Raw genomic sequence first — 14968 nt, 5'->3', positions numbered from 1 at the left:
GGGTTTGTCATATCTAGCTTTTATTATGTTGAGGTATGTTCCTTCTATTCCTGCTTTCTGGAGAGTTCTTATCATAAATGGGTTTTGAATTTTGTCAAAGGCTTTCTCTGCATCTATTGAGCACAGCAGGATCCTCTATGACCCACCTCCCAGAATATTGGAAATAAAAGCAAAAATAAACAAATGGGACCTAATTAAACTTAAAAGCTTCTGCACAACAAAGGAAACTATAAGCAAGGTGAAAAGGCAGCCTTCATAATGGGAGAATATAATAGCAAATGAAGCAACTGACAAACAACTAATCTCAAAAATATACAAGCAACTCCTACAGCTCAACTCCAGAAAAATAAATGACCCAATCAAAAAATGGGCCAAAGAACTAAATAGACATTTCTCCAAAGAAGACATACAGATGGCTAACAAACACATGAAAAGATGCTCAACATCACTCATTATCAGAGAAATGCAAATCAAAACCACTATGAGGTACCATTTCACGCCAGTCAGAATGGCTGCAATCCATAAGTCTACAAGCAATAAATGCTGGAGAGGGTGTGGAGAGAAGGGAACTCTCTTGCACTGTTGGTGGGAATGCAAACTAATACAGCCACTATGGAGAACAGTGTGGAGATTCCTTAAAAAACTGGAAATAGAACTGCCTTATGATCCAGCAATCCCACTGCTGGGCATACACACTGAGGAAACCAGAAGGGAAAGAGATACGTGTACCCCAGTGTTCATCGCAGCACTGTTTATAATAGCCAGGACATGGAAGCAACCTAGATGCCCATCAGCAGATGAATGGATAAGAAAGCTGTGGTACATATACACAATGGAGTATTACTCAGCCATTAAAAAGAATACATTTGAATCAGTTCTAATGAGATGGATGAAACTGGAACCTATTATACAGAGTGAAGTAAGCCAGAAAGAAAAACACCAATACAGTATACTAACGCATATATATGGAATTTAGAAAGATGGAAACAATAACCCTGTGTACGAGACAGCAAAAGAGACACCGATGTATAGATCAGTCTTATGGACTCTGTGGGAGAGGGAAAGGGTGGGGAGATTTGGGAAAATAGCATTGAAACATGTATAATATCAGGTATGAAACGAGTCACCAGTCCAGGTTCGATGCACGGTACTGGATGCTTGGGGCTGGTGCACTGGGACGACCCAGAGGGAGGGGAGGGGAGGGAGGAGGGTGGAGGGTTCAGGATGGGGAACGCGGGTATACCTGTGGCGGATTCATTTCGATATTTGGCAAATCTAATACAATTATGTAAAGTTTAAAAATAAAATAAAATTTAAAAAAATAAAATAAAATAGTATCCTTGAGCAAAGTTGTAAGGTGGGTGAAAAAAAAAAAAAACGAAGAGGTGTCAAGAATACACAGAAGAAATGTACAAAAAAGATCTTCACGACCATGATAATCACGATGGTGTGATCACTCACCTAGAGCCAGACATTCTGGAATCTGAAGTCAAGTGGGCCTAAGGAAGCATCACTATAAACAAAGCTAGTGGAAGTGATAGAACTCCAGTTGAACTATTTCAAATCCTGAAAGATGATGCTGTGAAAGTGCTACACTCAATATGCCAGCAAATTTGGAAAACTCAGCAGTGGCCACAAGGCTGGAAAAGGTCAGTTTTCATTCTAATCCCAAAGAAAGGCAATGCCAAAGAATGTTCAAACTACGGCAAAATTGCACTCATTTAACACTCTAGCAAAGCAATGCTCAAAATTCTCCAAGCTAGGCTTCAACAGCACGTGAACTGAAAACTTCCAGATGTTCAAGCTGGATTTAGAAAAGGCAAAGGAACCAGACATCAAATTGCCAACATCCACTGGATCATCGAAAAAGCAAAAGAATTCCAGAAAAATATCCACTTCTGCTACATTGACTATGCCAAAACCTTTGTGTGGATCACAACAAACCATGGAAAATTCTTAAAGAGATGGGAATACCAGACCACCTGACCTTCCTTCTGAGAAATCTGTATGTAGGTCAAGAAGCAACAGTTAAAATTGGACATGGAACAGACTGAGTAAATCAAGGCTATATATCATCACCTTGCTTGTTTAACTTATATGCAGAATACATCATGCAAAATGCCAGGCTGGATGAAGCACAAGCTGGAATTAATACTGCAGGAAGAAATATAAATAACCTCAGATATGCAGATGACACCACCCTTTTGGCAAAAAGCAAAGAGGAACTAAAGAGCATCTTGATGAAGGTGAAAGAGGAGAGTAAAAAAGCTGGCTTAAAATTCAACATTCAAAAAACTAAGATCATGGCATCTGATTCCATCACTTCATGGCAAATAGATGGGGAAACAATGGAAAGAATGACAGAATTTATTTTCTTGGGCTCCAAAACCATTGCAGATGGTGACTGCATCCATGAAATTAAAAGATACTTGCTCCTTTGAGGAAAAGCCATGATAAACCTAGACAGCTTATTAAAAAGCAGAGACATTACTTTGCCAACAAAGGTCCATATACTCAAAGCTGTGGTTTTTCCAGTAGTCTTGAATGGATGTGAGAGTTGGACTATAAAGAAAGTTGAGTGCTGAAGAAGTGATGCTTTTGAACTGTGGTGTTTGAGAAGACTCTTCAGAGTCCCTTGGACTGCAATGAGATCCAACCAGTCCATCCTAAAGGACATTAGTCCTGGGTGTTCATTGGAAGGACTGATGTTGAAGCTGAAACTCCAATACTTTGGCCACCTCATGCGAAAAGCTGACTCATTTGAAAAGACCCTGATGCTGGGAAAGATTGAGGGCAGGAGGAGAATGGGGTGACAGAGGATGAGATGGTTGGATGGCATCATCGACTCAATGGACATGGGTTTAGGTGTACTCTGGGAGTTGGTGATGGACAGGGAGGCCTGGTGTGTGGCAGTTCATGGGGTCGTAAAGAGTCAGACACGACTGAGAGACTGAACTGAACTGAAAAAATCATTATTTGTAAAATCAACATCTGCTGGATGAGGGAAAAAGCAAGAGAGCTCCACAAAAACATCTATTTCTGCTTTATTGACTATGCCAAAGCCTTTGACTGTGTGGATCACAATCAACTGTGGAAAATTCTGAAAGAGATGGGAATACCAGACCACCTGATCTGCCTCTTGAGAAATTTGTATGCAAGTCAGGAAGCAACAGTTAGAACTGGACATGGAACAACAGACTGGTTCCAAATAGGAAAAGCAGTACGTCAAGGCTGTATATTGTCACCCTGTTTATTTAACTTATATGCAGAGTACATCATGAGAAACGCTGGACTGGAAGAAACACAAGCTGGAATCAAGATTGCCGGGAGAAATATCAATAACCTCAGATATGCAGATGACACCACCCTTATGGCAGAAAGTGAAGAGGAACTCAAAAGCCTCTTGATGAAAGTGAAAGTGGAGAGTGAAAAAGTTGGCTTAAAGCTCAACATTCAGAAAACGAAGATCATGGCATCCGGTCCCATCACTTCATGGGAAATAGATGGAGAAACAGTGGAAACAGTGTCAGACTTTATTTTTCTGAGCTCCAAAATCACTGCAGATGGTGACTGAAGCCGTGAAATTAAAAGACGCTTACTCCTTGGAAGGAAAGTTATGACCAACCTAGATAGCATATTCAAAAGCACAGACATTATTTTGCCAACAAAGGTCCGTCTAGTCAAGGCTATGGTTTTTCCAGTGGTCATGTATGGATGTGAGAGTTCGACTGTGAAGAAGGCTGAGTGCCGAAGAATTGATGCTTTTGAACTATGGTATTGGAGAAGATTCTTGAGAGTCCCTTGGACTGCAAGGAGATCCAACCAGTCCATTCTGAAAGAGATCAGCCCTGGGATTTCTTTGGAAGGAATGATGCTAAAGCTGAAACTCCAGTACTTTGGCCACCTCATGTGAAGAGTTGATTCATTGGAAAAGACTCTGATGCTGGGAGGGATTGGGGGCAAGAGGAGAAGGGGACGACAGAGGATGAGATGGCTGGATGGCATCACTGACTCAATGGACATGAGTCTGAGTGAACTCCGGGAGGTGGTGATGGACAGGGAGGCGATTCATGGGGTCGCAAAGAGTCGGACATGACTGAGCGACTGATCTGATCTGATGTATGTAGTAGCAGGAAAAAATGTGAGTCTACAATTAATGTACATGTACATTACATGTATGGTTAGATCCCATAAACTGAAAGATACTGATACATTCTCCCCTATCTCTTGAAGGTTTTATATATTCTGCTTTTGAAAATTTTCTATTAATTTAAACACTGGATATATTAATATACAATCCTAAATTAACTAGCATTATGGTTTTATATAGATTTTTGTTCTCTCAATGGACACTGGTTGTCTAATGCTAATAAAAGCCATGCGCTAGGGACTAAAACAATGCAGAATACTACTCAATCCTCTGTTGGCTTGTCTTGATTCAAGACTCAATTTTATTTGAGTTGTAATGCATATATTTAATTTATTCCTTCAAGAGTAATATTTCAACAAAAGTTTTATAAATATTGGACAGCAGAGAGTTCAAGTTTATAGCATTTAATAAGTATCCAGAGTATATTTTATGTTACCACTTAGTATATACTGATTTATATACATTAATGATCAAACATTTAGGGAGAAATTCAGGTTAACAGAACCAAAGACATAAAGCATATGTTCCTAAAAAGAAGCATACATTAGCTCTTCGAGCAAATGAGTTGAAACATAAGAGAAATCTCACTTTTGTGTAAATGATTCTATGGGTAACCATAGGAGACAAAATACCCTTAGAAAACAACTTTGCATTCATTCCAACTTATATAAAAATGGATAATCTAGTGTCCAAAGGAAACATCAACAGAATGCCCATGATACATTTAAATAAAAAACAAAAAAACATTTAAGCAAGTGCTACTAAACACCTACTGTAGACATCAACTTTTTTTTCAAAAATTCTTTTAAAGTTTATTTCTATAGAAATCATGTGACTTTTTGATGGCCCTCTCATATTACATAACGTGTCTTTAAATAATGAGCAATCTGGCTTGCTGAATACAGTAGTTACAAAACCTGGCTTTGTCTTAGCATCACTTAGAAGATTTTCTAAATCATTCCAACACATCCACTAACTGAGAATCTCTGTGGGTGGGTCCCCAGAGACTGTATGCCTAAAATGCTTCCTAAGTAATTCTGATGCATCCGGATTTAGGGAACACGGCAAGCCTGCTCACGATAAACTAGATGAAAGCTGGATGCTCATTACCTAAAATGATAACTCTCTTCTTGCAATAGTTGATGATTAGTCATTCTATCTGACATTAATTAGATAGCACTGCTAACACCACTCCTAATTTGTGACAGTAATATAATGTTCCCAAAACAGACAAAAGAGATTATTTTCTTGTTCTCTCTAGTTGGAGAGCCAGCAGGTGTTTATTCCAAACTCACTCAAAAAAAGTATGGAGTTATTAAATAACTAGTGGAAGAGGAGGGAAGCCAGAACACAGCCATGTTTTATTCACTGGAAATTATTACATGACTCATCAGGAGACTGTTTCTAAGTGCAGGTTATATCAAAAGCTTCTGGCCTGTACTAAATTCATTTGGTTATACCTTTAACTGTGTAATTAGAGTCAAAGACCATAAAATGATCCATAAAAGTTATATATAATCATGTGTTGTTCCTGATAAATTTGTACCAGTGATGACAAAAACAGTAACAGAGCCTAAATCATAATTTATCCCTGGCATAAAAGGTCGATCTCAATAAGTTCAGTTTAATAATTTATCAAGAAGTAAAGTCTTGCAACAGAGAAGGCGATGGCACCCCACTCCAATACTCTTGCCTGGAAAATCCCATGGACGGAGGAGCCTGGTGGGCTGCAGTCCATGGGGTCGCTAAGAGTCAGGCACGACTGAGAGACTTAACTTTCACTTTTCTCTTTCATGCATTGGAGAAGGAAATGGCAACCCACTCCAGTGTTCTTGCCTGGAGAATCCCAGGGATTGGGGAGCCTGGTGGGCTGCCATCTATGGGGTCGTACAGAGTTGGACATGACTGAAGCAACTTAGCAGCAGCAGCAAGGTCTTGCAAAGCTTAAAAAAACTAAAATTTGCAGATACTGAAAGTTGTCCATTGTTTTTGTTTATTATGATGGAACTGTCTATATTAAGAGGAAGCCCAAAAGAGAGTCAACAGTGGTTAATAAATTGATGTAGGACTTAAATATGCTTACAAAACAGAATATTAATGTTTTTAGTCATAGGTCTGTGGAATTAATGGTGTAGCTGAGAGACTGAGAGTTATAATGGAAAGGCAAAGTGGAGAGAGCAGAGGGACATTAATAATCTCATGAAACAGTTGGGGGATGAGTGATCAACAGATGCTCTCTAAAGTTGGATGGAGCAAGAAATAGAGTTTTCACTTAAGATTTTACTTTTCAGAGAAGTTTTAGGTTCAAAGCAGATTGAGAGGAAGGTGTAGGGATATCCCATAAACCCATTTTCCCCTTACAACTACAGTCTCCTCCATTATCAAGATCCTCGCAGCAGAGTGGTACATTTGTTATAACTGATGACCCTACACTGGCATTTCATTATCACCCAAAGTCCACAGTTTACATTAACATTCACTTCTGGTGTTGTATCCTATGGGTTTGGACAAATGCATAGTGACATGCATCTATCATTATGCTGTCATACAAAGCATTTTCAATGCCCTAAATATCCTCCATCCTCTGCATATTCATCCCTTTCCCCATTGTTCCAGAATCCATGGCAACTACTCATCACTTCACTGTCTCCATAGTTTTGCCTTTTCCAGAATGTTGGAGTCATACAGTATGTAGCCTTTTCAGCTTGCCTTCTTTCACTTAGAAATAATTTAAGATTCTTCCATATCTTTTCACAGTTTGATAATTCATTCTTTTTAGTCCTGAATAATATTACATTGCCTGGATGTACTACAGTTTATTTATCCACTCACCTACTGAAAAGGATGCTCGGTTGCCTCTAGCTTTGGGCATTTATGATTAAAGATGCTATAATCATCTGTGTGCAGGTTTTTGAGTACATATAAGCTATCAACTCCTTTGGGTAGGCACTAAGGTGTGCAATTGCTGGAACATATGGTGAGAATATGCTTACTATTTTAAGAAACTGCCAAACAGTCTTCCAAAGGAGCTGTACCATTTTTCATTACCACCAGAAAGGAAGATTTCTTGTTCTACATCCTTACCAGCATTTGTTGTTACAGTGTTCCAGATTTGGCCATACTAGTAGATTTGTATTGGTATCTCACAGTTGTTTTGATATGAATTTTAGGAATTTTATAGAAGTATAAATTTATACTTTTGCATTTTACATTTAGCTCTATGATTCATTTTGAGATAACTTTTGTGAAGGGTGTATGGTCTGTATACAGATTCATTTTCCTGCATGTAGATGTTAGATGTTCCAGCACCATTTGTTGAAAAGACTATCTTTGTTTCACTGATTTGCCTTTGTTCTTTTGTCAAACTAATTCTAAAATTTACTTGGAGAGGCAAAAAACCCAGAATAGATGATACAATATTAAAGGAGAACAAAGATGGAGGACTGTCACAACCTAACTTTAAGACTTACTATAAAGCTAAAGTAATCAAGAAAGTGTAGCACTGGCAAAAGAATAAACACAAAGATTAGTGGAATGGAACAGAGAACACAGAAATAGACCCCCATAAATACAGTCATGTATTTATGATGGTGCTGTTGAGTTTAACTGTGTCCTTACTAATTTTCTATCTACTGTATCTGTCCATTTCTGAGGTGGTGAAATATACAGCTATGATAATGGAGTCATCTATTTCTCCATGCAGTTCCATTAGTTTTTGCCTCACATAATCTGATGCTCTGTTCTGAGGTGCAAACATGTTCAGGGTTGTTATGTTTTTGGTGAACTGATCCCTGATGAACTGAATTCATCACTATGAAATGCTTTTCTTTATCCCTGATAACTTTCCTTGCATTGAAATTTATGGTCTGAAATTAATATACCTACTCTTACTTTATTTTGATTAGTGATAGCATGGTGTACATTTCTCCATCCATTTACTTTTAGTCTATATGCATTTTTATATTTAAAGTGGTTTTATTATAGACAATATGTGCGTGCATGCTTAGTCATGTCTGACTATTTATAACTCCATGGACTGTAAACTCACCAGGGTCCTCTGTCCATAGAATTTTCTAGGCAAGAATACTGAAGTGGGTTGCCATTTCCTACTCCAGGGGATCTTCCTGACACAGGGATTGAACCTGCCTCTCATGCATTGGCAAGCAGATTCTTTACCACTGAGTCACCTGGGAAGTCCACTTTAATAATCACTGTCTTCTAACGTGAATTTAAACCACATACGTTCAAAGTAATTATTGATATCATTTGATTAATATCTACCATATTTGTTATTGTTTTCTATTTGCTACCCTTGTTCATTGTTTCTATTTTTGTCTCCCCTGTTTTTCTATCTTTTGTGTTTTTACTCAAATATTTTATATAATTCCATTTTCTTTCATTTCTAGGAGTATCATTTATGCTTTTTTAAAAAAAAAAACTGTTTTTAGTGGTTGCTTTAGAGTTTGCAATATACATTCGCAATTAACTGAAGGCCACTTTTGAATAAAACCATATTGCTTCATAAGTATGGGAGTATCTTATAATAAAATAATCCTAATTTATCCTTCCTGACCTTGTATCATTACTGTCATTTATTTTTTTACATATAAGTATTTTTATCCAATATTTACTGAAAGATCTGATTGAGCTCCAGAGGTGAAACTAACAAAAGTATAGTGACCTCCAATTTCACTGGGTCCTTTGGGAATTTTTAACAGTCACAGTTGTCCACACTCACCTTCCAGAAATTCATCAATTACAGTTAGAGTTTTCCTGTCTTGTCACTGGTTCCCCTGGTAGTTTCCAATTGTGACTCTCTGCTACAGGAAGCCATGACTCCTTGTGTTGACCTGTTTATCTCTCCAACCTGGGCGGGGGGGCAGTGGTTTGCCCAGTGTCCTCCCCTCTCTTCTGATTCCAAGAAGAATTTATGTTTTTTTCAAAGTATTCAGCTTTTTACTAATTGTCAGGATGGAGTGGAAACTTCCATGAACCTTACATGTGAAACCAGAAACTGAAAATACAGAAATACAGTTTTATATTACAAAAGTAGTTAACAAATAAAAAACTCTAATAACTATTAAAATGGATAAGATTTTATTGAAATGAATCTTCAAATTTCACAATGCTAAGTCAATTCAATTCAGTTCAATTCAGTTCACTCAGTCGTGTGCGACTCTTTGAGACTCCATGGACTGAAGTATCCAAGGCTTCCTTGTCCATCACCAACTCCTGGAGCTTACTTAAACTCATGTCCATTGAGTCAGTGATGCCATCCAACCATCTCATCCTCTGTTATCCCCTTTTCCTCCCGCCTTCAATCTTTCCATGATCAGGGTCTTTTCTAGTGTCAGTTCTTTGAATCAGGTGGCCAGAGTATTGGAGTTTCAGCTTCAACATCAGTCCTTCCAATGAATATTCAGGACTGATTTCTTTTAGGATGGGCTGGTTGGAACTCCTTGAAGTCCAAAATACTCTCAAAAATCTTCTCCAACAACACAATTCAAAAGCATCAATTCTTCAGCGCTCAGCTTTCTTTATAGTCCAACTCTCAAATCCATACATGACTACTGGAGAAACCATAGCTTTGACTAGTTGGATCTTTGATGGCAAAGTAATATCTCTGCTTTTTACTATGCTGTCTAGGTTGATAATAGCTTTCCTTCCAAGGAGCAAGTGTGTTTTAATTTCATAGCTGCAGTCACCATCTGCAGAGATTTTGGAGCCCAAGAAAATAAAGTCTCTCACTGTTTCCATTGTTTCCCCATCTATTTGCAATGAAGTGATGGGATCGGATGCCAAGATCTTAGTTTTCTGAATGTTGAGCTTTAAGCCAACTTTTTTACTCTCCTCTTTCTTTTTTTAATTTTTTTTCCTAATTTTATTTTATTTTTAAACTTTACATAATTGTATTAGTTTTGCCAAATATCAAAATGAATCCGCCAATTCATCAAGAAACTATTTAGTTCTTCTTTGCTTTCTGCCATAAGGATGGTGTCATCTGCATATCTGAAGTTGTAGATATTTCTCCCATCAATCTTGATTCCAGCTTGTGCTTCATCCAGCCCAGCATTTTGCATGATGTAGTCTGCATAAAAGTTAAATAAGCAGGGTGACAATATGCAGCCTTGATGTACTCCTTTCCCGATTTGGAAACTGTCTGTTGTTCCAATGTCTAGTTCTACCTGTTACCTCTTGACCTGCTTACAGATTTCTCAGGAGGCAGGTCAGGTGGTCTGGTATTCCCATCTTTTTCAGAATTTTCCACAGTTTGTTGTGATCCACACAGTCAAAGGCTTTGATATAGTCAATAAAGCAGAAGTAGATGTTTTTCTGGAACTCTCTTTCTTTTTTGATGATTCATAGGATACAGGCAATTTGATCTCTGGTTCCTCTGCCTTTTCTAAATCCAGCTTGAACATCTGGAAGTTCATAGTTCACATACTGTTAAAGCCTGGCTTGGAGAATTTTGAGCATTACTTTGCTAGTGTGTGAGATGAGTACAATTGTGTCATAGTTTAAGCATTCTTTGGCATTGTCTTTTTTGGGAATTGGAATGAAAACTGACCTTTTCCAGTCCTGTGGCCACTGCTGAGTTTTCCAAATTTTCTGGCATATTGAGTGCAGCACATTCACAACATCATCTTTTAGGATTTTAATAGCTCAACTTGAATTCCATCACCTCCACTACCTTGTTCATAGTGATGCTTCCTAAGGCCCACTTGACATCCCATTCCAGGATGTCTGGCTCTAGGTGAGTGATCACACCATCATGGTTATCTGGTACATCAAGATCTGTTTTGCATAGTTTTTCTGTGTATTCTTGCCACCTCTTCTTAATATTCTGCTTCTGTTAGGTTCATACCATTTCTGTCTTTTATTGTGCCCATCTTTGCATGAAATATTCCCTTGGCACCTCTAATTTTCTTGAAGAGATCTCTAGTCTTTCCCATTCTATTATTTTCCTCTATTTCTTTGCACTGATCACTGAGGAAGCCTTTCTTATCTCTCCTTGCTATTCTTTGGAACTCTGCAGTCAAATGGGTATATCTTTCCATTTTTCCTTTGCCTTTAGCTTGTCTTCTTTTAAGGCCTCCTCAGACAACCATTTTTCCTTTTGCATTTCTTTTTCTTGGGGATGGTCTTGATCTCTGCCTCCTGTACAATGTCACAAACCTCCATCCATAAGTTTTCAGGCACTGCACCAGATCTAATCCCTTGGAACTATTTGTCACTTGCACTGTATAATTGCAAGGGATTTGGTTTAGGTCATACCTGAATGGTCTAGTGGTTTTCCTTTCCTTGCTTTCTTCAATTTAAGTCTGAATTCGGCTATAAGGAGTTCATAATCTGAGCCGCAGTCAGAGCTCCTGGTCTTGTTTTTGCTAACTGTATACAGCTTTTCCATCTTTGGCTGTAAAGAATATAATCAGTCTGATTCCAGTATTGACCACCTGGTAATGTCTATGTGTAGAGTTGTCTCTTACGTTGTTGGAAGAAGGTGTTTGCTATGACCAGTGCGTTCTCTTGGGAAACTCTGTTAGCCTTTGCACTGCTTCATTTTGTACTCCAAGACCAAATTTGCCTGTTACTTCAGGTATCTCTTGACTTCCTACTTTTGCATTCCAGTCCCCTATAATGAAAAGTACATCTTTTGGGGGGTGTTAGTTCTAGAAGGTCTTGTAGGTCTTCATAGAACCGCTCAACTTCAGCTTCTGCAGCATTACTGGTCGGGGAATAGACATGGATTAGTGTGATATTGAATGGTTTGTCTTGGAAATGAACAGAGATTCTTCTGTTGTTTTTCAGATTGCATCCAAGTACTGTATTTTGGACTCTTTTGTTGACTATGATGGCTACTCCATTTCTTCTAAGGGATTCTTGCCCACAGTAGTAGATATAATGGTCATCTGAATTAAATTTGCCCATTCCAGTCCATTTTAGTTCACTGAATCCTAAAATTTAGATATTTACTCTTGCCACCTCCTGTTTGACCACTTCCAATTTACCTTGATTCATGGACCTAACATTCCCCATTCCTATGCAATATTGTTCTTCACAGAATCAGACTTTACTTCCATCACCAGTCACATCCACAACTGTGTACTGTTTTTGCTTTGGTTCTGTCTCTTCATTCTTTCTGGAGTTATTTCTCCACTCTTCTCCAGTAGCATATTGGGCACCTACCTACCTGGGGAGTTCATCTTTCAGTGTCCTACCTTTTTGCCTTTTCATACTGTTCATGGGGTTCTCAAGGCAAGAATACTGAAGTGGTTTGCCATTCCCTTCTCCAGTGGGCCATGTTTTGTCAGAACTCTCCACCATGACCTGTCCATCTTGCGTGTCCCTATACAGCATGTCTCAAGGTTTTATTGACTTAGACAAGGCTGTGGTCCATGTGATCAATTTGGTCAATAGATAAACCAAATATCATACTAACATTAATAAATTATGTCTAATATTTAGTTGCTTTGTAATAACTTGCATAAAAGTTGAAAAGAGATATTTTTTATGATAGGAAGAACAAGGAATAGTATGAGTTTGTGAACTGAATGGGATGGTAGACAGTTACTCTTAATAATCTCTTCTGCACTACTTGATCCTTTTAACCCTTATGCAAGCATTACTGTGAAAAAAATATTAGAAGAGGAATAAGAAAGATAATTGAACTCTATATATTTTAAAGATGACTCTGGTTTATATAGCTGACAAAATTAAACCTCACAGATATTAATTCAAAATCAGGTTTCAATGATCTTTCTTGTAAATTTCAGGAAACTGAGTCCTAAAATCTCGCACTCAAGCTGCAGTTTCAATCTTGGATTTTTTGTTCATTTTTGAGAATATAATGTTTATAATTCTTTCAGCTTGATAGGCTCCAATATGGCTTCTTAAAATTTTACTTTCCACATTTCTTCCTAAATTACTAGAATTTTCTTTTGATTACTGAAGCTCATTTTCAGAATAACAGAAAGGCAAAGCTACGATTTGTGATGATCCTCCCATACAAGCACAGTCATCTAGACAAGAGCAAAAATGAATGGTCTAGATGGAAAGCCATGTCCCTACTGAGGAAGAAATTATTTGATTTGATTTCTGAATGTCTTAAATAGTATTTTTGATGCCTCTCAAGTTTTAGGCTGTTGATTATTCTTTCCTTCAGTTCCTCAGTTTGCACTCCTGTGCATGCCCCCTTGATACTGCAGCACATTATTTTGGATGATGCTTTAGTACCTGTTGGAATTCCTTTAAATGAGGTTTTGTGAAAAGATGTTATAAAGCCATACTCAAAGGATTTTTAAAATCCAAGATATTTAATTACATTTTTCCAGATGTGCTCAGTTTTTCTGTGAATAGACCAGACTGTTCCTATGAACTCTCTTAAAACTCAAAGGTAACTTACAGCATCAGAAACAAGTGATTCAGGCATATGCTTAATTGTACCCTACTAATCTTACTCTTTCATCTTTGAATGATTTTATACTTCAGTGACAATAGAAAAAGAGAGTTGGGGGAAATAATATTACCAGAACTTAGGGGGAAAAAAGAAGAAGAAAACCAGGAAGAACATTAAATGCATGCTAAGTGAAAGAAGCCAATCTGAAAAGGCTACATATGTTATGACTCCATCTATTGGCTTAAAGCTCAACAGTCAGAAATCTAAATCATGTCATTTGGTCCCATCACACTTCATAGGAAATAGATAGGGAAACAGTGGAAACAGTATAAGACTTTGGTTTTTTTTTTGGCTCCAAAATCACTGCAGATGGTGATTGCAGCCATGAAGTGAAAAGATGCTTACTCCTTGGAAGAAAAGTTATGACCAACCTAGATAGCATATTCAAAAGCAGAGACATTACTTTGCCAACAAAGGTCCGTCTAGTCAAGGCTATGGTTTTTCCGGTGGTCATGTATGGATGTGAGAATTGGACTGTGAAGAAAGCTGAGCACCGAAGAATTGATGCTTTTGAACTGTGGTGTTGGAGAAGACTCTTGAGAGTCCCTTGGACTGCAAGGAGATCCAACCAGTCCATCCTAAAGGAGACCAGTCCTGGGTGTTCATTGGAAGGACTGATGCTGAAGCTGAAACTCCAATACTTTGGCCACCTCATGCGAAGAGTTGACTCATTGGAAAAGGCCCTGATGCTGGGAGGGATTGGGGACAGGAGGAGAAGGGGACGACAGAGGATGAGATGGCTGGATGGCATCACCGACTCGAAGGACATGAGTTTGGGTGAACTCTGGGAGTTGGTGATAGACAGGGAGGCCTGGCGTGCTGCAATTCATGGGGTCGCAAAGAGTCGGACATGACTGAGCAACTGAACTGAACTGATATGACATTCTGGAAGAGGGAAAAATGGAGACAGTAAAAAAATCAGTGGTGTCCAGGGGCTGGTGGAGGAGAGGGCGGGATGAATAGGGAGAACATAGAGGATTTTTAGGGGAGTGAATCTATGTACATAGATACGATACTACACTAGGGGATAATGTCATTATGCTATGCTATGCTAAGTCACTTCAGTCGTATCCGACTCTGTGCGACCCCATAGACGGCAGCCCACCAGGCTCCCCCGTCCCTGGGATTCTCCAGGCAAGAACACTGGAGTGGGCTGCCATTTCCTTCTCCAATGCATGAAAGTGAAAAGTGAAAGTGAAGTCGCTCAGTCGTGTCCGACTCTTAGTGACCCCATGGATTGCAGCCTAACAGGCTCCTCTGTCCATGGGATTTTCCAAGCAAGAGTACTGGAGTGGGGTGCCATTCAGGCCAAATCCATGAAACATATAACACCAATAGTGAATCCTAAAGTAAACAACAGA

This window comes from Bos mutus, chromosome 4 (assembly GCF_027580195.1).
Source record: "Bos mutus isolate GX-2022 chromosome 4, NWIPB_WYAK_1.1, whole genome shotgun sequence".
Taxonomy (NCBI): Eukaryota; Metazoa; Chordata; class Mammalia; order Artiodactyla; family Bovidae; genus Bos; species Bos mutus.
Note: the sequence above shows the minus strand (reverse complement) of the source record.